This window comes from Muntiacus reevesi, chromosome 7, assembly GCF_963930625.1.
Source record: "Muntiacus reevesi chromosome 7, mMunRee1.1, whole genome shotgun sequence".
In the NCBI taxonomy this organism is placed as follows: Eukaryota; Metazoa; Chordata; class Mammalia; order Artiodactyla; family Cervidae; genus Muntiacus; species Muntiacus reevesi.
In genome coordinates, this window is record NC_089255.1 from 96,450,414 (window position 1) to 96,474,165 (window position 23,752).

The 23,752-nt window shown below is 46.1% G+C and overlaps 1 non-coding gene across 1 annotated transcript; it reads left to right on the forward strand.

Moving 5' to 3' along the window:
- Positions 1-1,100: 1,100 nt before the first annotated feature.
- Positions 1,101-1,172, forward strand: TRNAC-GCA (transfer RNA cysteine (anticodon GCA)). Its single transcript has one exon. It is a non-coding gene; the product is annotated as a tRNA-Cys (tRNA).
- Positions 1,173-23,752: the final 22,580 nt, after the last annotated feature.

Genomic DNA, 23,752 nt, shown 5'->3' on the forward strand with positions numbered 1-23,752 from the left:
CAAGTTAATTCTTTATAATCAATCTCTTCTTTTTCTTTCTTCCAGATTTATTGGATTAGGGCCCCATTCTTATGACCACATTTAACCTTAATTATTTTTAAAGGCCCTATCTCCAAATATACTCACACTCTGGGGATGACGCTTCAACATATGAAACTTGGGGGGACTCAGTATATAACAGAGTCCAAGCTCCCATCATTCTGAATTACTCTCATATCATGTCCTCCAAACACCATGTATTCGCTCAGCTGGGTCTTACCCATGCTGTGAAAAACACTTCCTTCTGCAGAGACCTCTCCTCCCATTTCCTCTTCATTATGCATCTTTGGGTCTCAGATTACAGAGCACCTCCTCCAGGAAGCTTCCCGGAGCACCTCCATAACCCCTGCTGCCCACTTCCACTCATTTGTGTTGCTCTCTGTGTCTTTTCATTGCTCATCTTGTACTCACTGAACCCTTATCATCTAACCTTGAGCCAGGAGCCATAACACACCCAGTAAATACTTCTTAACCATAAGCTGAAAAACTACAATAAAATTAGCATGTATGCTGTGCTTATAAGTATTTAAGGGCACTTAAGCAAAGGAAAAATGTTGAGAAGGCATTACGCCAAAATGACAACACTGGTTTTATTTGCGTGGTAGAATTATTGGGGCTTTTATTTGTCTTTTCTCTTATCCTCTACATTTTCTATAATGTGATTATATCTTTCGCAACTTGTAAAAGTATTGTTTGATAGTACACACAGCAAGTGTTTTAATTCTCAGCCTGAAGCTGGCTTGTTTCAGGCTGTATTCCAAGGGAACTGATTTCCTTGAAACAAAACATTTTGAAAGGTGTCTTGGAGTCGCCCCTAGTGGGATTTGACATATCTGTTATTAATTGGAGGGTATGACCGCCCTGGAGAATGGTTCATTCCTGCTCTGTGGGGTTTCAGTAATGAGCACACAGTCACCTTGGCTGGTGGGAGTTCAAGTGATGAGCTTGTCCTGGGGATCTGCATTACTAAGAGGGCCTACAGCCTGAATGTTGGAAGACCAGCGAGGTGTGAGTGTTTTTGTTGAGGTGAAGTTACCTGGCATTATTCTGTAGTTGGGGCTTCCCTGGTGGCTCAGCCGGTAAAGAACCTGCCTGCAATGCAGGAGACCCAGGTTCGATCCCTGGGTTGGGAAGATCCCCTGGAGAAGGGAAAGGCTACCCACTCCAGTGTCCTGGCCTGGAGAGTTCCACGGACTGCATAGTCCATGGGGTCTCAGAGAGTCGGACATAACCGAGCGCCTTTTCCTTCCCTTTCCTTTTCATCCTCTGGTTCTTAGCTTCACGCAAGGGGAGAGAGAAAGCCAACCCCCTGCGGGGGTTTGTAGCCCTCTGTAGTAGCCTCCCTGGGTCTGGAGAAAGCCATGCACCCGTGGGTGTGCGCTAGCTGATCAGACGTGCTGTATCTTTTGTCTAGGAGGGAGGACAGTTCTAGGACGGAAATGAGGATCACCGAAGGTAACAGGATGAGACGGTGGTTGGTAACGGTGGGATGAGCGGATGAGAGGCGAAAGCTATGAGCGTGTGCTGAGCTCTGTGTGGCGAGCACAGTGCAGGGCCCCTTGATAGACGTCCCTGCGGCCTCACCGACTGTGCTCTCCCATCTCCTCCTTCTTGGTTGTGCAGCCAGCCAAGGGTTGAAAAAGCAGAAACTGCTTCCTCAGGCTCCCCTGCAGTTAGAACACGTGACTGCCATCCTAGCCAATGATCCCCAAGGGGAAAGACTATGAGGAGCTTCTCAGAAGGATTTCCCTCCTCAGTAAAATGTGACAAATGGAAAGAAGTGTCTCTTTCTCCAGACGCTGCCATGTCTACACCTGTTGGTCCCTCTGGCTCTAGCAGTACCCAGAGATTCCCTCCTGCCAAAGCCAAGACAGGAATGTCTTGGCGCTGGATTAGAGCTGTTCTTGCTTAATGTAATCACATGTCTTGGGAAGTGATCAGATCAGGGTACATTTTAGAGGCAGAGCGGGCTGATAATGGAGTTGACTTCACAAGGGTGCCCCTCATCATCCAGTGCCTGGATCTTCCAAGCTAAGGATGCAGTTACTCTGCATCCTTGTGTAGCCATGGAAACAGATGATGCTCCTGTAGGGGGTTTACCCTCCTACCTCTCAGAGACCTCCCATAGGTCCTCAGACAAAAGTTGTGACAAGGTCTTTGCAAAACTCATCCCACACAGTATAAAGCAGATCAGGTCAAAGTTGGTTGAATGAACGAATTCAAATTCTGCTGCTTGTAGCCAGAGGCAGTCAACACTCCTTTAATCCCCATGAGGACCCAGGGATGACTATCTTAAACTCTCCGTTCTACAGATGGTACAGATCTCTCATTCTGATGCCCTCCAGACCCTGCCTTGGGCCTGGTCTGTTCCCCATCCCAAGTGTTCACATTCTGCGGGTCTGCACCAGAGCCCACACCAGACCTCTGGAAGGCAGTGCATTTCTCTCTCGCTCTGAGCCCACTCTGGGCCTGGCCTTGGCCTGCCCCGTGGCCGGGGGTTGGCCCCGGCAGCCACTCCCTCTGTTTACCCAACGACTTCGGGCTTTGGCCATCAGCACCTCAGCCTTCTTGGTTCCTGGCAGAATCAGGCTGCTTCCCTCTGTCCTGATGCTGCAAGGAGATCATTCCTGATAAACACAATCTGTTCTGTGATTCACAGAAGCCCCTGATGGCCTGACCCCTGCTTGGTGAGACCTGGTAGAATTAAACCTCATTAATTCTCATCACAGCCCTGGAGAGAGGGACTTATTTATAACTCTGCATGGGTTCAAACTCACAGACACACTGGTCCCACAAGTATTTTACTGCTTGGATGGGCAAATCGCTGGTGAGAGCCAGAGTCCAGGTCTGCAAACACGCAGGCGGGGAGCTCCAGGCTCCATCCATCACCTCTCACAAAGCCAGATAAAGGGGATTTCACAGTATTAGTGAAGCAGAATTAGGAAGAATGCTAAGGGTTATTTATACTAACTACTCAAAGACAACTTGAGGTCAAGACTTTGGCTTTATGCCTCTCCACAGGCCCTGCGCCTGGTGCTTGATGATATCTGGGGCCTGAACTGTCCCAGGGGAGACAGGGACACTGTTCAAGCCTGACAGCATGTAAGAGTGGGGACCGTTGTCTCCTGGCCACCAGGGTCACGGCCCTGCCTGGGATGCTGGTCTCCACCTGTGATAAAACCCGGCGTCCGCTGGGCAGGCCGGGAAACTACAGGAGGCGTTTGAGTCCAAAGAGGGCTCTAATCCACGTGCAGCTGTAACAGCTAAATCTCCTGGAGTGCAAGCGAGTGAATTTAGAGGATTTTAGGCGTTAGTCAGGCTTCCCTGGTACCTCAGTTGGTAAAGAATCTGCCTGACGTGCAGGAGACCCCGGTTTGATTTCTGGGCTGGGAAGATCCCCTGGAGAAGGGGTAGGCTACCCAGCTCAGTATTCTTGGGCGCCCCTGGTGGCTCAAATGGTAAAGAATTTGTCTGCAATGCGGGAGAGAGGGGTTCGATCCCCGGGTTGGGAGGATCCCTTGGAGGAGGGCATGGTAACCCACTCCAGTATTCTGGCCTGGAGAATCCCACGGACAGAAGAGCCTGATGGGCTATAGTCCATGGGATCTAAAAGAGTTGGGCATCACTAAGCAACTAAGCATGGCATAGGCATTATTCACAACTAACAGAATATGGAAGCAATCTAAGTGTCCATCAACAGACTAAGGGGTAAAGAAGAAGTGATATATACACATATATACACAAAGATATATTTATATCACATATATATATAAAGAAGAGGTGGTATATATATATATATATATATATATATATACACACACACACACACATATATATACACACCACACACACAGTAAAACACTACTCAGTCATAAAAAAGAATGAAATTTTGCCATCATGGATGGACTTGGAAAGCATTATGCTAAGTGAAATAAGCCAGGCAGAGAAAGACAAATATTGTAGGATATCACATCTTGTGGAATCTAAAAATACTATCTAACTAGTAAATCTAGCAAAAGAGGAATAGATTCATAGGTATAAAGAACAAATTAGTGGTCACCAGTGGGAAGAGGGATATTATAGTCCAATTCAATAAGTCATGTCCAACTCTTTGCAGCCCCATGGACTTTAGTCCACCAGGCTCCTCTGTCCATGAGATTCTCCAGGCAAGAACACTGGACTGGGTAGCCATTCCCTTCTCCAGGGGATCTTCCTGACCCAGGTATCGAACCCAGGTCTCCCACATCGCAGGCAGTTTCTTTACCGTCTGAGTCACCAGGAAAGCCCATAAAGACAAAAACAGGGGAAGGTATTAAGAGGTACAAACCATTAGGTATAGAATAAGCTGCAAGACGGAATTTAGATAGATGGTAGCAATAACCCTATATGCAAAACAGAAAAAGAGACACAGAAGTACAGAACAGACTTTTGAACTCTGGGGGAGAACGTGAGGGTGGGATGTTTTGAAAGAACAGCATGTATATTATCTATGGTAAAACAGACCACCAGCCCAGGTGGGATGCATGAGTCAAGTTCCGGGCCTGGTGCACTGGGAGGACCCTGAGGAGTCGGGTGGAGAGGGAGGTGGAAGGGGGGATCGGGATGGGGATTACGTGTAACTATATGGCTGATTCATGTCAATGTATGACAAAACCCACTGAAATGTTGTGAAGTGATTGGCCTCCAACTAATAAAATAATATTAAAAAAAAAAGAATAAGCTGCAAGGATATATGTGCAGCACAGGAAATACAGCCAGTATTTTATAGTAACTATAAATGGGGTATAACCTTTAACAGTTGTGACTCACTATATTGTAAACCTGCAAATTATGTAGTATTTCCATACTTCAATTTAAAAACGGTTAAAAAGAAATTTAAAAATTAAAAGGGGACCAAAAGACCTCTCTCCTTGATGGTCATCATCAGGGTATCTTTGCGATAAAACCAATTTAAGGAGATGCTGTCCTGACCTGTTTCTGTTTGTCATCTAATAAGCACTAATTGAAATACACCGCCAGGAAGTCTGTTTTATGGAGCCAGTCTGCTATTATATCACCTAATTTTAAAATGTATGGATCCTTCTGCTTCAGACCTGAGGCTGTATTGATTCTGGAATATGCACCACTAATTGCTGAGAGCCTGATGCGAAGAAGAAAATAAAAGAAAAAAGCTCTCATGTCAATATTTGTTACTAGCCTTGACAAATAAACGTTTTAAGTGATGGTGACTTTTTCCTCTTTTAAAGCTTTAATTACTGGCTTACATACACTGCAATCATTTTGTTCTTGTTTGCGTTTAATAGTCTGTAATCCATTTTAATTATATTCTTTGCTTATCAAGATCAGACTTCAGAACAAAGATAGAACAAAATTGAACTCCTGCCTCCCCACCTCCCTGCTTCCTTATCCAAAATCTGGAAGATACTTGGGTCTTGAAAACATCTTAAAGATAAAACTTGCGTTTTAAGGTTAGAGCCAACAAAACCAAATGAAGTCTCTCTCTACTTTTTCCAGTCTGCCACTCCATTGACTAAAGAGGTTGGATGAATCTGCTTCCTCTATTAAACTTAGAGTGAGAAACTTGTAAGAATTTTGAGAATGGAAGTGTGGTGGGGCTGGAGACAGCGAGGGTGAGGAAATGATTTTTCCCTTGAACTGGATGATGAGTGCAGGGGTGTTTTGCTTTGTGATAACTCAATGATTTTGAGGAATTCACGTTTTGTGCACCTTTCTATATATGTCACATTTCTATAAAAATATTATTTGAAACACTGAACCGACAGCTGGGTTAACAGAGCTACTTTGTGCTTTTGTTAAGGGCAGCCATTTAAAGACAGAGGCCATAGACCGAATATTTATATCCCCGTCTCCCCACCCTCCAAATTCATATGTTGAAACTCAATCCCCAGTGTGATGGTTTTTGGAGGTGGGGACTTTGGAAGGGGTGGAGCCCTCCTGAACGGAATTTGTGCCCTAGTCAAATATGCAGGTCAGGAAGCAACAGTTAGAACTGGACATGGAACAACAGACTGGTTCCAAATAGGAAAAGGAGCACGTCAAGGCTGTATATTGTCACCCTGCTTATTTAACTTATATGCAGAGTACATCATGAGAAACGCTGGGCTGGAAGAAGCACAAGGTGGAATCAAGATTGCCAGGAGAAATATCAATAACCTCAATAGGCAGATGACACCACCCTTATGGCAGAAAGTGAAGAAGAACTAAAGAGCCTCTTGATGAAAGTGAAAGAGAAGAGTGAAAAAGTTGGCTTAAAGTTCAACATTCAGAAAACTAAGATCATGGCATCTGGTCCCATCACTTCATGGCAAATAGATGGGGAAACAGTGGAAACAGTGGCTGACTTTATTTTTCTGGGCTCCAAAATCACTGCAGATAGTGATTGCAGCCATGAAATTAAAAGACACTTACTCCTTGGAAGGAAAGTTATGACCAACCTAGACAGCATATTAAAAAGCAGATTCATTACTTTGCCAACAAAGGTCCGTCTAGTCAAGGCTATGGTTTTTCCAGTGGTCATGTATGGATGTGAGAGTTGGACTGTGAAGAAAGTTGAGCGCTGAAAAATTGATGCTTTTGAACTGTGGTGTTGTAGAAGACTCTTGAGAGTCCCTTGAACTGCAAGGAGATCCAACCAGTCCATCCTAAAGATCAGTCCTGGGTGTTCATTGGAAGGACTGATGCCGAACCTGAAACTCCAATACATTGCCCACCTCATGCAAAGAGTTGACTCATTGGAAAAGACCCTGATGCTGGGAGGGATTGGGGGCAGGAGAAGAAGGAGACAACAGAGGATGAGATGGTTGGATGGCATCACCGACTCAATGGACATGAGTTTGAGTAAACTCCAGTGTTGGTGATGGACAGGGAGGCCTGACATGCTGTGATTCATGGGGTCGCAAAGAGTTGGACACGACTGAGCGACTGAACTGAACTGAAAAGAGTCCCATTAAAAATATATTTTGCTTACTGAACAGTTGAGTGTGGTCTTCCTGATTGGTGGGAGACCTTCTATACAGTGATTCAGGGATCAAACAAAGCAGATCTGATGGTCTCAGCCAACGGGAAGGGGAGATCCTGAGCAAAGATTGCCCCTTAGAGGAGTCCTGCCTGGGCAGAAACAGTCGGCTCTAGCACCCCCGCTGAGCTCAGTCGTTTGCCGAGGGTGCCCTGGGACAGCACGGCTTAGCTTCAAACTAATTGCACTGTTTGGAGCTGGATGGCAACTATTTCTTGAAAAAGGACAAGAATGGGGCACCTCTGTGGCTGTCACAGCCTTCAGTGGGAGGGAAACACACACACACATAGACACGTACGGTGGTCTGTAAGCCTCTCTGCAGTGGCAATGAGGCCAACTTGACCTTGACTTCAGAATCACTTTGACCTGACTCCCTTTCCGTGCTGAGCTGCCTTCCACTGCCCCCAAGACGTCCTATTGTCTCATCTCTGGGCCACTGTGGGGCCATTTAATTGTATTCCCCAGCATTCACTCCCTTTTTTTCCTGATGAAAATCCCCAATTTTTGTGATGATCCAAACCTCTCCTCAGTCCAGGTGGTTGGGTCAGGCCTCCTTATCTCCACCACCCCAGCCCCACAGGCCATAGGCTGAGCCAGGTAATCAGTCCTACAACAGCCACAGTGAAAGTTTCAGACTCGGGCACATGGCCTAACCAGAGACATCTGAAAGTCATGCTAGGCTAGAAGAAAATGACTCTGGGAGGATGAGGGCTGGAGCCATGCAGCCACCTTGCCACCATGAGGGGAGCACTTGGCAAAGTTAACAGCATCTTGGGAAACACGAGGGTGAAACCAATATGGTGGAAGGCAGGGTGTAGAGATGAAGAAAAACTGAATCTTCACTGAATGTGTCTGAGTCTGAAATCTGTGCTCTCAACCCAGAGAACTGACTACTCAGTTACATCTGCCTATGAATTCCCTTTTTACTTAAGTCAGTTTGAGTTGGTTTCAATCTCTTCAGAAGTATTCTAACTGGTGCCCAATCATTAGACTCAAAATATGCTCAATTTTGGGGGAATATTTTGGAAATATTTGTTTTCATTTTATTTACCAAAATCTCTACAGCCAACCATCAAACCAGTCCCAGATGGTTAATGAACATCAGACAAGGGCTTTCAAAATCAATGGCAGTGTTTTTTCTTTTAATTAAACCCATGCAGTCAGGTTCCTCCTCCCTCCCCTCCTCTGCCCCCATGCCCCACCATCACTGCACTCACATATTCAATTATTTCAGAAGCTTCTTCCTAAATTTTAGCTGAAGCCTCCCCTGGAAAGCATACCTAGTGACTGAACTGTTTCAAACTCTGTTCTCGAATGGACTCTGACTCCTTGAGGGCAAGGACTTGGAGTGTCTCATGTTCCCAGAGTCTAGCACAGAACCTGACAGGAAGTGGTGGTTCAATCAAAGTCAGACATGGCAGTTTCCAGCTGGCGTCTCCTGCCATGAAGGAAGGAGGCAGACACCCTCCCACGCCCTCCCTGACTGCATGTGCATGACTCATCAGATTCCTGCAGGGAGAAGGTCATCCGAGGCCTCCCGGGAAGTGAGTCAGCAAGGCGGGGCCATCCGAGGCACCTGGTGTGGACCACCAGCCTCCTCAGCAACATGTCCTCTCCCCCATCATCCGCCCCTCCTTGTCCCTTTCTAGTGCCCTTCTCCTCCTCTTCCTTCACTTCTTTCTTCCTCCTTTCTAGATTCCCCCATTCCACGCCTTGCCACAGGCACGGGGGTACACCCAGAGGCCGTGTGTATCCTTGCAGTGGTGCTCAGGTCTGTGCTGGAACCAGTGTCGCCCCACAAGTCAGGACACACGACACGGGAATTCCAAGCGGACACTAAGCTGTTTGAAGACAGATTTCACGAGCGCTTCTGTTCAGTCACTAGACTGTGCCCGACTCTTTGCGACCCCGTGGACCGCAGCGTGCCAGGCTCCCCTGTAACTTCACTATTTCCTGGAGCTTGCTCAAACTCATGTCCGTTGAGTCAATGATGCCATCCAACCATCCTCTGTCGTCCCCTTCTCCTGCCCTCAATCTTTCTCAGCATCAGGGTCTTTTCCAATGAGTCAGCTCTTCACATCAGGTGGCGAAAATATTGGAGTTTCAGCTTCAGCATCAGTCCTTCCAATGGATAGTCAGGGTTGATTTCCTTTAGGATCAACTGGTTTGATTTACTTGCAATCCAAGGACCACAAGAGAGGACTCTTCAATCTGGAAATAAAAGGCTGAATAGGAACTTGTATGAAAGTATGATGGGTTCATAACTACTCCAAAAGTGGATGATTTAAGACAACAATAATATTTATTATCTCTTTGTGGGATGGTGTGTGTTGGTGGCCAAAATTTGGTCAGGGCACAATGGGATAGCTTGCTCCTAACTCATGACAGCTGGCACCTCCACTGGAAAACTTCAAAGATGGTGGCAGGAATCATCTGAAGGCTTGTTTACTCACGTGGCTGGAGGCTGACGCTGGCTGTTGGTGGAGGACGCTGGCAGTTGGCTGGAATACTAACCTATGGCTTATCCAAGTGGCTTGGGCTTTCTCACAACATGGCGGCTGGGCTGACAGGACAAGTATTCCAAGGGGAGAGAGAGAGACAGTGATAGAGGCAGAGAAAGAAAGAGAGTAATGCAAGGTCAAGTTGTGCCCATTTGGAAACAGAGCAGGAATGGATACAGGCACTGTCTCTCCTCCCTCCAACCAGCCCCACAGATGCATTTCTCACCGAAACAGGAGGCACGGGGGCAGGGCAAGCTTTTAAAAGACGTGGGATATGACGAAAACTGCGTCATGGTATGAAGAACACTGGTTAGCACCAGCCAGGTCGCAGATGGTGGAATACCTGACTCCCAGTGGACCTTGAGCCTCATCACACGCTCCTTAAAATACATGAGCATGAGCTAAGGGGCACACCCAGCCGCACCACCACAGTTCCCAGGGCAACCCCCAAAGTCCAAAAAGTGAGGGGGGCTCAGTTCCTGCAACCTCCAACCTTTCCCCCAAATAGTGGAATACTGTCACTCATTAGCCTATGAAATTACCCAGCCCATAAAAACTAACCACATCCTATTTCAAGGTCACTTTCATCTGAGATGGCCCACACTCTGTCTGCGGAGCACGTTTCTCCCATGACCGCTCTCACTTTCCAAGACAACCCCTGCCTTGGGGCCACTCTCGCCTTTTGAGACAGACCACTTTCTGTCCATGGAATGCGTATCTCTCCAAATACACCCACCTCTTAGCTATCACTTTGTCTCTCATTGAATTCTTTCTGTGATGGGACATCAAGGACCTGAGCTTCATTAAGTCCTGAGACCAGTGGTGTGATCTCAGTTAAAAGGTCACGGGTTCAAGTCCCATCCTGGGTTTTGGCTGGGCGTCAGTCCCGGTGCAAGAGTCCAGTTGCCAATCTGAGTGACGTGGTCTCGGTGTGACTTGGCCTGCCCCGCTGAATGCGGCCTTGCTGTGCGTCTGCCTCCTCCCTGACCCTCACTCCCCTATTCTCCACTCCTGCTCCCTGGACGCCCACTTTCCCAACAAAGTCCTCACACCTATCTGCTTTGAGTGGAATTCAAAAAGCAATGACTTTAGGGAATGCAACTTTCTCAGAGGCTTTAGAGATCACAGTTTGATTCAGAATCATAGATGACTGAAAAGAAAAGGCTCTTTGGAGATCGTCGTTCCCAACGGTGTGTTCAGTGACTTTGTGATGGAAGCTTGAAATCAGCCACAAAGGAGTGTTCACAACATGGAAATTGGCAAACATGACAAACCAGGGCTTTTTCCCACAGAGAGCCAGTTGTTAAACACCCACCAGCACACCCCCACTATCAGGTCACGTGTAGCTCCAACCACTTAACTACGGCTGCCTGCAGCAGTGCCTCAGGAGGAATTCCAAGGCCACTGACAATGTCTACTGACCATCTCTAGTCCAAACCATGTCATGTATGGATGTGAGAGTTGGACCATAAAGAAAGCTGAGCGCTGAAGAATTGATGCTTTTGAACTGTGGTGTTGGAGAAGACTCTTGAGAGCCCCTTGGACAGCAAGAAGATCCAACCAGTCCATCCTAAAGGAGATCAGTCCTGAATATTCATGGAAGGACTGATGCTGAAGCTGAAACTCCAATACTTTTGCCACCTGATGCGAAGAGCTGACTCATTGGGAAAGATCCTGATGCTGGGAAAGATTGAGGGCGGGAGGAGAAGGGGACGACAGAGGATGGACGTCATCACAGACTCAGTGAACATGAGTTTGGGTAAACTCTGTGAGTTGGTGATGGACAGGGAGGCCTGGCGTGCTGCAGTCCATGGGGTCGCCAAGAGTCAGACACGACTGAGCGACTGAGCTGAACTCCTGTATCTTCTGCGTTGGCAGGTGGATTCTCTACCACTGAGCCACCCGGGAAGCCCCGCAGTCCTAGCTTGTGACCCCCAGGCCCAGCCCTGCAGCCCAGGGATAAGTTGGCTACAGACCCCCTGGCAGCACTCCCAGGTCCTCAAGGAGCAGAGCATCTGAAGCCTCACCCAGTGTGGGGACAATGAAGTCCTCGGCGGTGTTATTGAGGCCCCTGTGGCCACAGAACTTGGATAAAGCATTATGAAAGATTATCTTTGAGCTAAACCATTGATGTTCTCTACAAAACCCATCGTGGGATTTTAGTTACATTCTAATTACTCCTTTTTGTTGAATGATGAATGTTAACACTGTTCTTAGCCTGGGCCACTTGGGTCTCCAAATGTGTAGGGAAAATAATCATAATAATAGCTAGAGCGGTTGGTAAATTCTGCCTCCCAGCTCAGGATGTTCAAGGTCAAACCTACAGCATGATGAGCTGAATTCCTGAGGACCAGGTGACAGTCATTCCAAGTTCTGCAGGGTGAGACGGTGCAGCCAATGACCTTGCGTGGCTGGGGAAGATCTCCAGGCTCCACCTCCACCCAGCACCTTTCACTGTCCTTGTGAACTCTCAAGGTGATGTTTAAATGGCTTACACTTTTTGCATAATCAATTTATGACAAAGATGGAAAATTTTGAAAGGGAAAAAACTCACTTGCCACCTCCTGTTCGGTTTTCATTTTGGATCTGTGATTCAGCTCAAGACGATAATTTTAACCTCTTCCTGCCACTATGAACACAAATTGGAAACCGATTTTCTCACAGCTGGACTGGAGACTAAGGTCTGAATATCTCCAGATCAAAGGAGGATGTTGGGGAGGAAAAGAAAAGAAATGATCAAATGTTTCCCCACCCTCTGGTGAGATGCACGTCTAACCGTGCAGGGCTTCTGGAAATGCCCTTTGTGTATCAAGTGAGACACAGCCCCAGCTTGCTCGCATGTAAAGAGTGAGTTACAAAAGCTCAGGCTCCAGAAAGGGAAAAGAAGTTATTCCCCAAGATTGAATTTTAATTAGGCTGTCTGAAATTTTAGACATTAGATCATCCTCTAAGAGGCAACAGTACATTTGATTAAGCATATTTATCATTTTGGTAAATTCTTTAGTTCTCTGTTATCCATTTTATCAGCACACTTCAAATTTCCCATTGGTGGGAGGTGCTCAGACTCACATCTGCAGGCTCTGAATTTACTTTCTTCCTCCTGAATTTGCCCTGCTCTCTGGGGTCTCCCTCTTGGTCAGTGGTCATTGGTAAAACCCCGTTTGGTACCTACTTGTCACTCCATCTGCTACCTGTGAAATGGTTCCCAAGCCCATCCCTACCTTTCTATTCTCATGGCTCTGGTTCATGCCCCTTTCCCATCTCACTGGGACTCTCCTCCCAGCCTCCTAAGTGGCCTCTCAGTCTCCAAGGCCATCCTCCTCCAGGCATGGGCCCTCCGTGGAGAAAACTGCATCCAACCCTTAGCAGAGGTGGGCACCAGCTTCCCACTTCCCACCTGGAGACCTCCAACTGTTGCATGGCATCGGGGCTCTGCCTGCTCTGGTTCCATTCCTTCCCTTGCCCTTGCACTCCCCAAACTGTCCCCACGAGGCATCTCAAACATGCATGTAAATTCGCACCTCCCTATCTGTATCTTACTTTGCCCCTTACCTGGGCAAAGGTGATGTTTTCTATACCACCCCCCACAACTTCCTTTGTTTTCCTCCTTAAAAGTACCAGTCAATATTTCAACGTGCTACTTAAAAATTACCTGCTCCATAAACTCCTCTATCATTTCAGCTAGAATGAATCTCCCCTTGTTGTATGATTCCTTTGTTGGTATTCTTTACTCATTTACCATCAGTTAACTTGTGTTTGGATGGAACTTGGGGAATTACAAGATACTTCCAAATAACTCATCTCATTTGATTGTAACACAATGAGGCACATGTTTTATAAATGAAGAACAGGATAGGGTGGAGGACTGGGAGTGGAATGGCGGTAAAAAAAATAAGGCAGAGTGCATCCCTGGTGGTCTAGTGGTTAAGAATCTGCCTGCCAATGCAGGGGGACACGGGTTTGATCCCTGGGGGAGAAAGATCCCATATGCCACGAGATATCTAAGCCTGTGCTCCACGATTACTAAGCCAGCAGTCTATTGCCTGAGAACTGCCACTACTGAGCCAGCATATCCACGGTCTACACTCCGCAACAAGAGAAACCACTGCAGTGAGAAGCCCGTGCTCCTCAGCAAAGAGTAGCCCCTCCTCGCTGCAACGAGAGAAAGCCCGAGTGCAGTCAAAACAAACAAATAAATCAATCTTAAAATTAAGAAAAAAAAAAAAAAGAATAAAGCGGAGACTGCTATTTGTGCATTTTTCCTTCTAGGGTGATAGGATTTCTTAGTTCAGAATATTACTCTCCAGCCCAAAATGAATTTCCCAGACTCCTTTGCAGTCAAATGTAGCCATATGAGTAAGTTTTACCCAATGGGATGTGAATGGGAGTGCTGAGTGCAACTTCTGAGCCCCTGGCCCTTAAAAGGAGGGCTGGTCTTCCTCGTCATGCATCCCCTTCTCTGTGAGCCTGAACGTAGACACAAGAGAAGCCAAACACGGTTTGAGTCACAAGTTGGAAGCCCCACTGAAGGACGGCAGAGCACCAAGACAGCAGGAGCCTGGGTCCCTGGTGATCAAGGAGCCTCCTCACCAGCCCAGGTGACCTTTCTGGCCTTTTAAGTCAGAGAAACAAATTTAACTTGTTGCCACTGCGACTCTTTGTCATATTAGTTAAAATGGTACGCTAACTAATACAAAAAATTTCCCCAAGGTTATAGGGTCGTTAATGGCAGAGTCAGTGCAACTCTAGAACCTGAGCTCTTTCTAGGAAATGACATTACGCCCTGTTATTACAGTAATTTTGGGCCTGGATGCACACTGTTTTTTTCCGTCATCTTCTCTCTTGGCTTCATGTAATCAACTTGCTCATTTATTAAAAGAACATTTAGGGACTGCTCTGGTGGGGCAGTAAATCCACGTTGCAATGCAGGGAACACAAGTTCCACCCCTGGTCGGGGAACTAAGGTCCCACACGCTGTGGGATCGAAGCTTACGCGCTGCCACTGCCGAGTCTGTGTGCTCTGGAGCCCGTGGGTCACAGCGTGAGACCCCGCAAACCGCAACTCCTCAGACGAAGCACCACAACTGCACAAAGTCCACTCACCGCACAGAAGATCCCACAGAACGCAGTGAGGATCCTGGGTGCTGAGGCTGAGACCTGACATGCCCCCAAAGGGCCTCCCCCACACTATGTTCAGTGAAATAAGCCCCGGGGACGGGGAAACAAGCCAGAGAAAGACAAATACTGTACGAGCTCCCTTATATATGGAAGCCACAAAAGCTGAACTCGGAGAAACAGAAAGTACAGTAGTGGTTGCCAGGGGCTGGGGGGTGGGTCAAAGTGTTCAACTGCAGTTAAAAAGCCAGTAAGTTCTGGGGGTCTGATGTGCGTCATGGTGATTAGAGCTCATGATACTGTATGATATACATAAAAATTAAGATTTTAAATATTCTTGCCACAAGAAAGACACAATAATTGGGAGAGGAGAGAGAGGTGTTAGGTGCCACTACTGTGGTAGTACTTTTGTGCTATGTGATTGTATCAACTCAACATGTGGTACAGCTTAAGTTTCCATAATGTTAAATACCGATTCTATCTAAACAGAGTTGGGGAATAAAAGACCAGCCCAAGTAGGGAATTTTACAAACTGTGGCACTCAAGAGGTTACCCAATACCACGCATCACAGCTGCCTGCTGGTGGCAGGGGTTTGAGGCTCCATTAGGTATAATCACTCCTGGTTGGTTGGTTTGGAAGAATTGTTGTTGTTCAGTTGCTAAGTTGTATCGGCTCTTTGACCCCATGGACTGCAGCACGCCATGCAAGCATGGACTCCCTGTCCATCACCAACTCCCAGAGTCCACCCAAACTCATGTCCATGGAGTCGGGGATGCCATCCAACCGTCTCATCCTCTGCCGTCCCCTCTCCTGCCCTCAATCGTTTCCAGCATCAGGGTCTTTTCCAATGAGTTGGTTCTTCACATCAGGTGGCCAAAGTGTTAGAGCTTCAGTATCAGTCTTTCCAATGAATATCAGGGTTGATTTCCTTTAGGACTGACTGGTTTGATCTCCATGTAGTCCAAGGGACTCTCAAGGGTCTTCTCCAACACCACATTTTGAAAGCATCAGTTCTTCAGCACTCAGCCTTCTTCATGGTCCAACTCTTGCATCCCTACATGACTACTGGAAAAACCATAGCTTTGACTATATGAAACTTATAGTCATGGACTGCAGTTGCCAAAGTAATGTCTCTGCTTTTTAATATGCTGTCTAGGTTGGTCATACCTTTTCTTTCAAGGAGCAAGTGTCTTTTAATTCATGGCTGCAGTCACCGTCCTCAGTGATTTTTGGAGCCCAAGAAAATAAAACCTGTCACTGTTTCCTCATATATTTGCCATGGAGTGATGGAGCCAGATGCCATGATCTTAGTTTTTTAAATGTTGAGTTTTAAGCCAGCTTTTTCACTCTCCTCTTTCACTCTCATCAAGAGGCTTTTAGTTCCTCTTTGTTTTCTGCCATTAGAGTGGCATCATCTGCATATCTGAATTTATTGATATTTCTCCCAGCAATCTTAATTCCAGTTTGTGTTTCATCCAGACCAGCATTTCACACGATGTACTCTGCATATAAGTTAAATAAGCAGGCTGACAATATACAGCCTTGACATACTTGTTTCCCAATTTGGAACCAGTCCATTGTTCCATGTCTGGTTCCATCTGCTGCTTCTTGTCCTGCATACAGGTTTCTCAGGAGACAAATAAGGTGATCTGGTATTCCCATCTCTTGAAGAATTTTCCACATTTTGTTGTGATCCACACAGTCAAAAGCTTTAGTATAGCCAGTGAAGCAGAAGTAGATTTTTTTTTAAAGTTCCTTTGCTTTTTCTATGCTCCAATGTATGTTGGCAATTTGATCTCTGGTTCCTTCACCTTTTCTAAATCCAGTTTGTACATCTGGAAGTTCTCAGTTCAGGTGCTACTGAAGTCTAGCCTGAAGGATTTTGAGTATTACCTTGCTAACACGTGAAATGAGGGCAATTGTGCAGTAGTTTGAGCATTCTTTGGCATTGCATTTCTTTGGGATTGGAATGAAAACTGACCTTTTCCAGTCCTATGGCTATTGCTGAGTTTTCCAAATTTGCTGGCATATTGAGTGCAGCACTTTCACAGCATCTTCTTTCAGGATTTGAAACAGCTCAGCTGGGGCTCCATCACCTCTGCTCACTTTGTCGTGTTGCTTCCTAAGTCCCACTTGGCTTCGCATTCCAGGAGGTCTGACTCTAGGTGAGTGATCACACCATCGTTGTTATCGGGTCATTAAGATATCTTTTGTACAGTTCTTCTGTGAATTCTTGCCACTTCTTTTTAATCTCTTCTGCTTCTGTTAGGTCCTTGCTGTTTCTGTCCTTTATTGTGCCCATCTTTGCATGAAATGCTTCCTTGGTTATCTCTTAATTTTCTTGAAGAGATCTCTAGTCTTTCCCATTCTATTGTTGTCCTCCATTTCTTTACATCGTTCAGAGGACTTGCAGAGGAGAATTATTGTAGCTGGCTTCAGAAAAATGGGGAGGCTTTGATTTAGAGGAAGAGAGAAGCCAAAACAAAGGTCACATTCTGAGCACCTATCATATGTTAGGCAATGCTAAAGGTTTACCGTCTGTGGCTGGATGTTAGAACAACACTATTCCAGCATGAGTTTCAACTGGTGAACCCATGTGACAAGGTCAAGATCCCAAAGGGATCATGAGAATGATACTTTCCATATGCAGATGTGATAACCTACCGCAATATTCTGTTCCTGGATCCTTTGGCAGACCAAGAATTCAAACAGAAGTGAGAGGGCTTTATTGTCACCTCACTGAGCTTCTAGAGGGATGCAGGCACCAGCCTCTGATTCCAAGTCCAGGGCTTTGAAATGCTGAAGCCTCAGAGGAATGGGACCTGACTTGTGACTGAGAAATCTTACATGGGTTTGGATGGAAGCTGAGGTGTTTGTGCTACCCAGGGAGTACTGAACAGACGGAATGCTGACTAACCTCTCCGGTGGGGCTCCAGGGCAAGGCTGACACTTGGGATTTGCTGCTCCTACAGGGATGGTCAGAGCAGGGTTGGGGAAGTGTTCCCCCCACCCCCGCACTAGAGGTGGATGAGCCAGAAAGTCACAGTAACCTCAGAGCACTGGGTCAAGGCCATCAGAGGCTGCATCTGTAAAGGAGAGCGGCTCAGTTGGTCTCTGAGGCTCTACTGTCTTCTGAAGAGAAGGTACAAGATGAAACTGCCTGCTGCATACCTACGGGCTGAGGAGAGTCCCCTCAGAACAGAGATGCTCCAGCCTGAGCCAAAGGGACGCAGGAGACAGGGCTCAGCAGGGCCTGTCCAGGAAGGTGCCCACCAATAAGAGCCAGCCCTGACCATCCCCAAGCCCAGAGAGAGCACCTTGCAGGGAAGAGCCAATTCTCATTACGGTGGTGGTGGTTTAGTCGCAAAGTTGTGTCCAACTCCTTTTCGACCCCAAGGACTCTAGCCCGGCAGACTCCTCTGTCCAGTGGGATTCTCCAGGCAAGAATACTGGAGTGGGTTGCCATACCCTTCTCAAGGGGATCTTCCTGACCCAGGAATCGAACTTGTGTTTCCTGCATTGCAGGTGGATGCTTTACCACTGAGCCACCAAACATGTTGTAACTCTGACTTATTTTCACTGTTTTTGTCATTAGAATCATTCATAACCACCTGTCTCAGAGAACCTTGCCCTCTGTCTGACTGTTAAAGAAGTGCCTTTGCTCAGGACCCTGTTCATCTGTGGATGGCAGGAAGGAAGAAATGAACACATCCTCTGCCCGAGACTTGCCATTCTAGGGGATATTTATCAGATTGATGGCCTTTTTACTTTATTTCCTCACTTCCCTCCCATCCTTGTTCTATAAAATAACCTGGTATCCAGAATCCATAAGATGGTTATTTTGAGACATTAGTCTGCCATCTTCTTGGTCTGCTGGCTTTCTAAATAAAGTCTTACTCCTCGCCTCAACATCTTGTCTCTCAGATTTATTGGCCTGTTGTGCAGTGAGCAGAGTGCGCTTAGAACAAGCAAAACCACAGAGAAGAGTGTGGGCTTCCCTCTCTCCTGAGTCTCCTCCCTCCCCCGCCAGGAAAAGTTCAAACTGCAGTAAAAAGTTGATGACGAGGATGGACCTCCCCGGTGGCCCTGTAGTTAGGAACCTGCCTTCCGATTCAGTGGACACAGGTTCAATCCCTGAATCAGGGAACTAAGATTCCACATGCTGCAGGGTAACTAAGCCCCGGTGCCACAAGGAGATAGCCCGCAAGCTCCAGAGCCCACGCTCCACAACAAGAGAAAGCCTGAGTGAAGAACCAGCTCAGTGCAGCCAGAAGAAAAAATAAAATAAATAGATAAATGAAAAGAGTGGGTGAGGAGGAAAGCAGAGAGCCAGAGGGAGGAGCCAGCAGTGACCCCATGTCCCCACGGCAGGCAGGCTTGAGCTGAGTCAAGATCAGAGTCGAGTTGAGTATCTTAGAGCGTTCAAAGTCCTGAACCTGGACTCTGCTTGAGACTTACTGTAATACTTTATTATTCCAAAGTGAGCAGAAGAGTCAAATGACCCTCTGGAGTAGGTCGGACAACTTATCTCCCCTGAATAAAGCATCAGGAATGTGGGAGACAAAAATAAAGGTGAGCTTTGTTAGACCAAGAGTAATGCTTATTCCAGCTGCATGTGCATTTCATCCTCACTGGGCAAGTTAATGGTGTGCTGAGGCAAAAAGGCCCTCCCCTGAGTAAATGAGCTGGTTCAACAAAATTAAACGGCCTTCTTTATCATAGGATTTCTCAGAACCTTTAATGCACTAATGTGCATTCTAGATCTACAATAGGTAGGCCATGGCATCTCCTACGCTCATGTGAGCATGTATGTTCTTACCGTGTGCAATTAGATGCTTCAGGGAATGGACCGAAAAACACTGCCCCAGAGCACAGAATAGCATCTCAGTTTGGTAGATCAAAGACACTTTGGTTCCATTTTTTTATTTTCAAACAGTAAAGACATATATCTGAGTCACCTTAGGAGATGATGCTCTATTAACAAGGTAAACATGGAAATAGGAAGCTGAAAATCTCAAGCAGAAGGTCAAGCCCCATAAAAACTGGAGTAAAGTTGGGAAACCAGAAGGCTGTTCAAAAGCCGATGGAGCTTTTGGGTGAGGATTTCATGGATATAACACCAGAGAAAGGCAACAAAAGAAAAAATAGATAAACTGGACTCCATCAAAATTATAAACTTCTGTAATAGCCACACGAGCCAGATGGAAGGGAGGGAGGGACCCCAGAATCCTGTCTTGGCCAGACAGGTTGAATTGCAATCTCCTCCTGAAACCCCTGGAAGCTGGGGTTGAGCTCCTGAAGTGTTAGTATTTAACAGGATAGTGTGAGGATGGGCCAGTTCCCTCACTCAGGTGTCCGTCAGCCAAGGTCACCCCAGGTGACTAGCCCAGGGATGTCCTCTCCTCCTCTGGTTTCAAAGATGTGCAAATGAGGTTTATAAAAAAATGTTCAATTCTCAACCTTTTGCTATCTGAATAAAGCAGAGTTTATTACAGAAAAAAAAAAATTAAATCTTCTGTGCATCAAAGACATATTCAGCAGGATGAAAAGGGCAACTCACGGAATGGGAGAAAATATTTGCAAATCATATATCTGACAGGGGATAATATCCAGCATATATAAAGAACTTGCACAACTCAACAACAACAAAAACAAACAACCTGATTTTAAAAATGGGTGAAAGACTTGAATAAACATCTCTCCAAAGAAGACAAATGTCCAAAAAGCACGTGAATCAGCAGGCTTTCGTGGTTCAATCAGTCCAGGCCTGGGTGGTACCACAACATGGAGGAGAGAAGAGCTAAAAAGGGTAAAATGGAAGAAATGACTAGTTGTTTGAGAAGAGAGCCAGGATAATGAAGAATAATCTTGTAAAAGAGTAATCTTAAAAAAAAATGTGGTGCCAGGACAACTGGCTATCTACATGCAAAAAGATGAAGTTGGACCCATACCTCACACCTTATTTTAAAAGAGGAATTCAAAAGGAATAATAGACCTAAATGTAAGAGCTAAAGCTAAAAAACTTGTAAATGAAAACAAAGCCATGCATATTTGTGACTTTGGATTAGACAATGGCTTCTTAGATATCGAAAGCACAAGAAACAAAAGGAAAAAAATAGAGCCACTGGACTTTACCAAAGTTAAAAGCTTATAAGTTTTAAAGGACAACAATCAAGAAGGTGAAAATCCACAAAGTGGGAGGAAAGATTAGACAATCCCCTATGTGATAACAGACTTTTATCTGGAATATGTAAGGAACACTTGCAACTCAACATAAAAAGACAAATAAACCAGCTGAAAAATGGGTGAAGGATCCCACTAGACATTTCTCCAGAGAAGATAAACAGATGACCAATACGCTAAGATGTTCACTAGTCATCAAGGATATGTAAATCAAAACCACAGTGAAATACTATGTTTCATCCACCAGGATGGCTATAATAAAAAGAACAGATAATGACTACTATTGGCAAGAACGTGGAGAAAATTACAACCCTCATATGCTGCTGGTGGGAATATAATACCGCACAACTCCTTTATAAAACAGTCTGGCAGTTCCTCTAAAGATTAAATATAGAGTTACACAATCCATAAATTCCACTCTTAGGTTTGGACCTTAGGGAAATGAAAACATGTCCACACAAAAACTTGTGCGTGAATGATGTTCATAGTCACATTATTCATAAAATCCCCAAAGTGGAAACAGCCCACATGCCCATTAACTGTTAAATAATGAAGTCAGTGTGGCATCCATATGATAGAATATTACCAGACAGTGAAAAGGAATGAAGTATTGGTGCATGCCACAACATGGATGAACTCTGAAAGACTGATGCTAAGTGGGAGAAGCCAGTCACAAAGGACCTCATATGTTATGATTCCATCCATGTGAATGTCCAGAATAGGCAAATCTACAAGGACAGAAAGCAGGTTAGTGGTGGCCTGGGATTGGAGGAGACGGACGAATTTGTGATGGCAGCTTGCTGGGGGAGTGGATAAGAGGTCCGTAGGGTTTCTTTCGGGGGTAATGGAAAATGTTCTAAAATGGACTGTGATGAAGGATGCACAACTGTGTGAATAGTTCAGAAGAGATTTCCTGAAATAACAACTTCCTGTGGGAACGAAGTAGGAGATGATATGGGTGGGGCAGGATGGGAAAGATTGTGGAGGCTGAATAGTTGAGGAGGTTATCCTTCATTCTGCAGGTAAAAAACCATGAGATGGTAAGATGAAAGGAATGCTTGGCAGAGATTAATCTGTACACTCACTGTGCTGAGTGGTTAGGCAAGGTGAGCTAAACTTGCCCAGTGGGAGAAGAGAGAAAAAATTCAGTAACAAGTTCAGACATAATCTGTTTCAGTCACATGATTAAGTCACAACAGTTCAGTTCAGTTGCTCAGTTGTATCCAACTCTTTGTGATCCCATGGACTGCAGCACGCCAGGCCTCCCTGTCCATCACCAACTCCCAGAGTTTACCCAAACTCATGTCCATTGAGTCAGTGATGCCATCCAACCATCTCATCTTCTGTCGTCCCCTTCTCCTCCTGCCTTCAATCTTTCCTAGCATCAGGGTCTTTTCCAATGAGTCAGTTCTTCGCATAAGGTGGCCAAAGTATTGGAGTTTCAGCTTCAGCATCAATCCTTCCAACGAATATAAATTGACTGGTTGGATCTCCTTTCAGTCCAAGGAACCCTCAAGAGGCTTCTCCAACACCACAGTTCAAAAGCATCAATTCTTCAGTGCTCAGCTTTCTTTATTGTTCAACTCTCACACCCACATATGACTATTAGAAAAACCATAGCTTTGACTAGATGAACCTTTGTTGGCAAAGTAATATGTCTCTGCTTTTTAATATGCTGTCTAGGTTGGTCATAGCTTTTAGTCTCAGGAGCAAGTATCTTTTAATTTCACACATAAGACACACATAAGAAGCCTTAAATGATCAATAACCAGATGTTCTTTGAAGTTTTTACAACTGCAGCAGGCGATGATCACATTAGGACTGGCGCTTAAAAACCCATGAAACAGTCAAAGAAAGGGGAGAAAGTTCACTGAGGAAATGCTATGTTTGAAACCTACGAGAGGGCATACCAGAGAGAACATCCGAGTTTCCCAGCCTTAGAACAGATGTTCTAGCCGAGGTTGGGCCAAGCTGCCAAGGGAGACAAGGGTATAGGGAAGGTGGGTCTGGCAGGGGGTGCAGGTCTATGAGGGAACAGTCAGCGTGACTGCTGCTTCCTTCCTGGGTTTATCAACACCCGCCCAAGGAGCCCGCAGCCTTTGCCATCCTCTGGAGGAGGCAAGAATCGCTTCTGATCAGTTAGGTCTCCGTGACCAGAGGCAGAGCCATCTACTCCCAATTACTAGCACAGCCTCCTGAGGGTGGAGAAACCCAGCCAGCTTTCCGCCCGTTCAGAACCCTCCCTCCTGACAAGTCCAGGCTGGTTTTCCTGACAGGATATATACTGTTGGACAAAGAGGCCTGTTGGAGGAAACTCTGGAGACACAGAACTTACCAGGGCACTGGATTTGAAAGTTTTAATTCTGCGGTCTGTGCGGGAGTTGTTGTCTCACTGTGGCTGGTCCCGTCCGCCATCGGGGACGGGAACTTTCCCTGTTTCAGGAGGTTCTGCCAGGCCAGCCCATTGGGCAGCCTCCCGGTCACATGACCAGTGCTGGGCCAATCACAGAGCTTCGTTTTCCTGCACTCAGTGATTGGTCCAAGAGGAGAGCATGTGACCCCGGCTGGACCAGTCAGAGCCCTCCTCAGTGCGTAACACGGGCTCTGTGAGGCAGGCTTGTTCTCTGGGAGAGAGGACCGTTCATGTCCGGCAAGGCTGGCACTGCCGCCGTCACCTCTCCTACCATGTGAGAAGATTCTCCCAGAAGGAAGGCAGAACTGAGAGTTGCAAAGACAGTAACGGAGACCTGTCCGAACTGTTTAAGCATCCACACCCAGGCAGCTCAGTGGTTGGACTTCTAGTTTATATGAACTCTGATTTAAAAAAAAAATTAGATTTCTTTCACTTGCAACCAAAACATCGTGCATTTTTGAGGG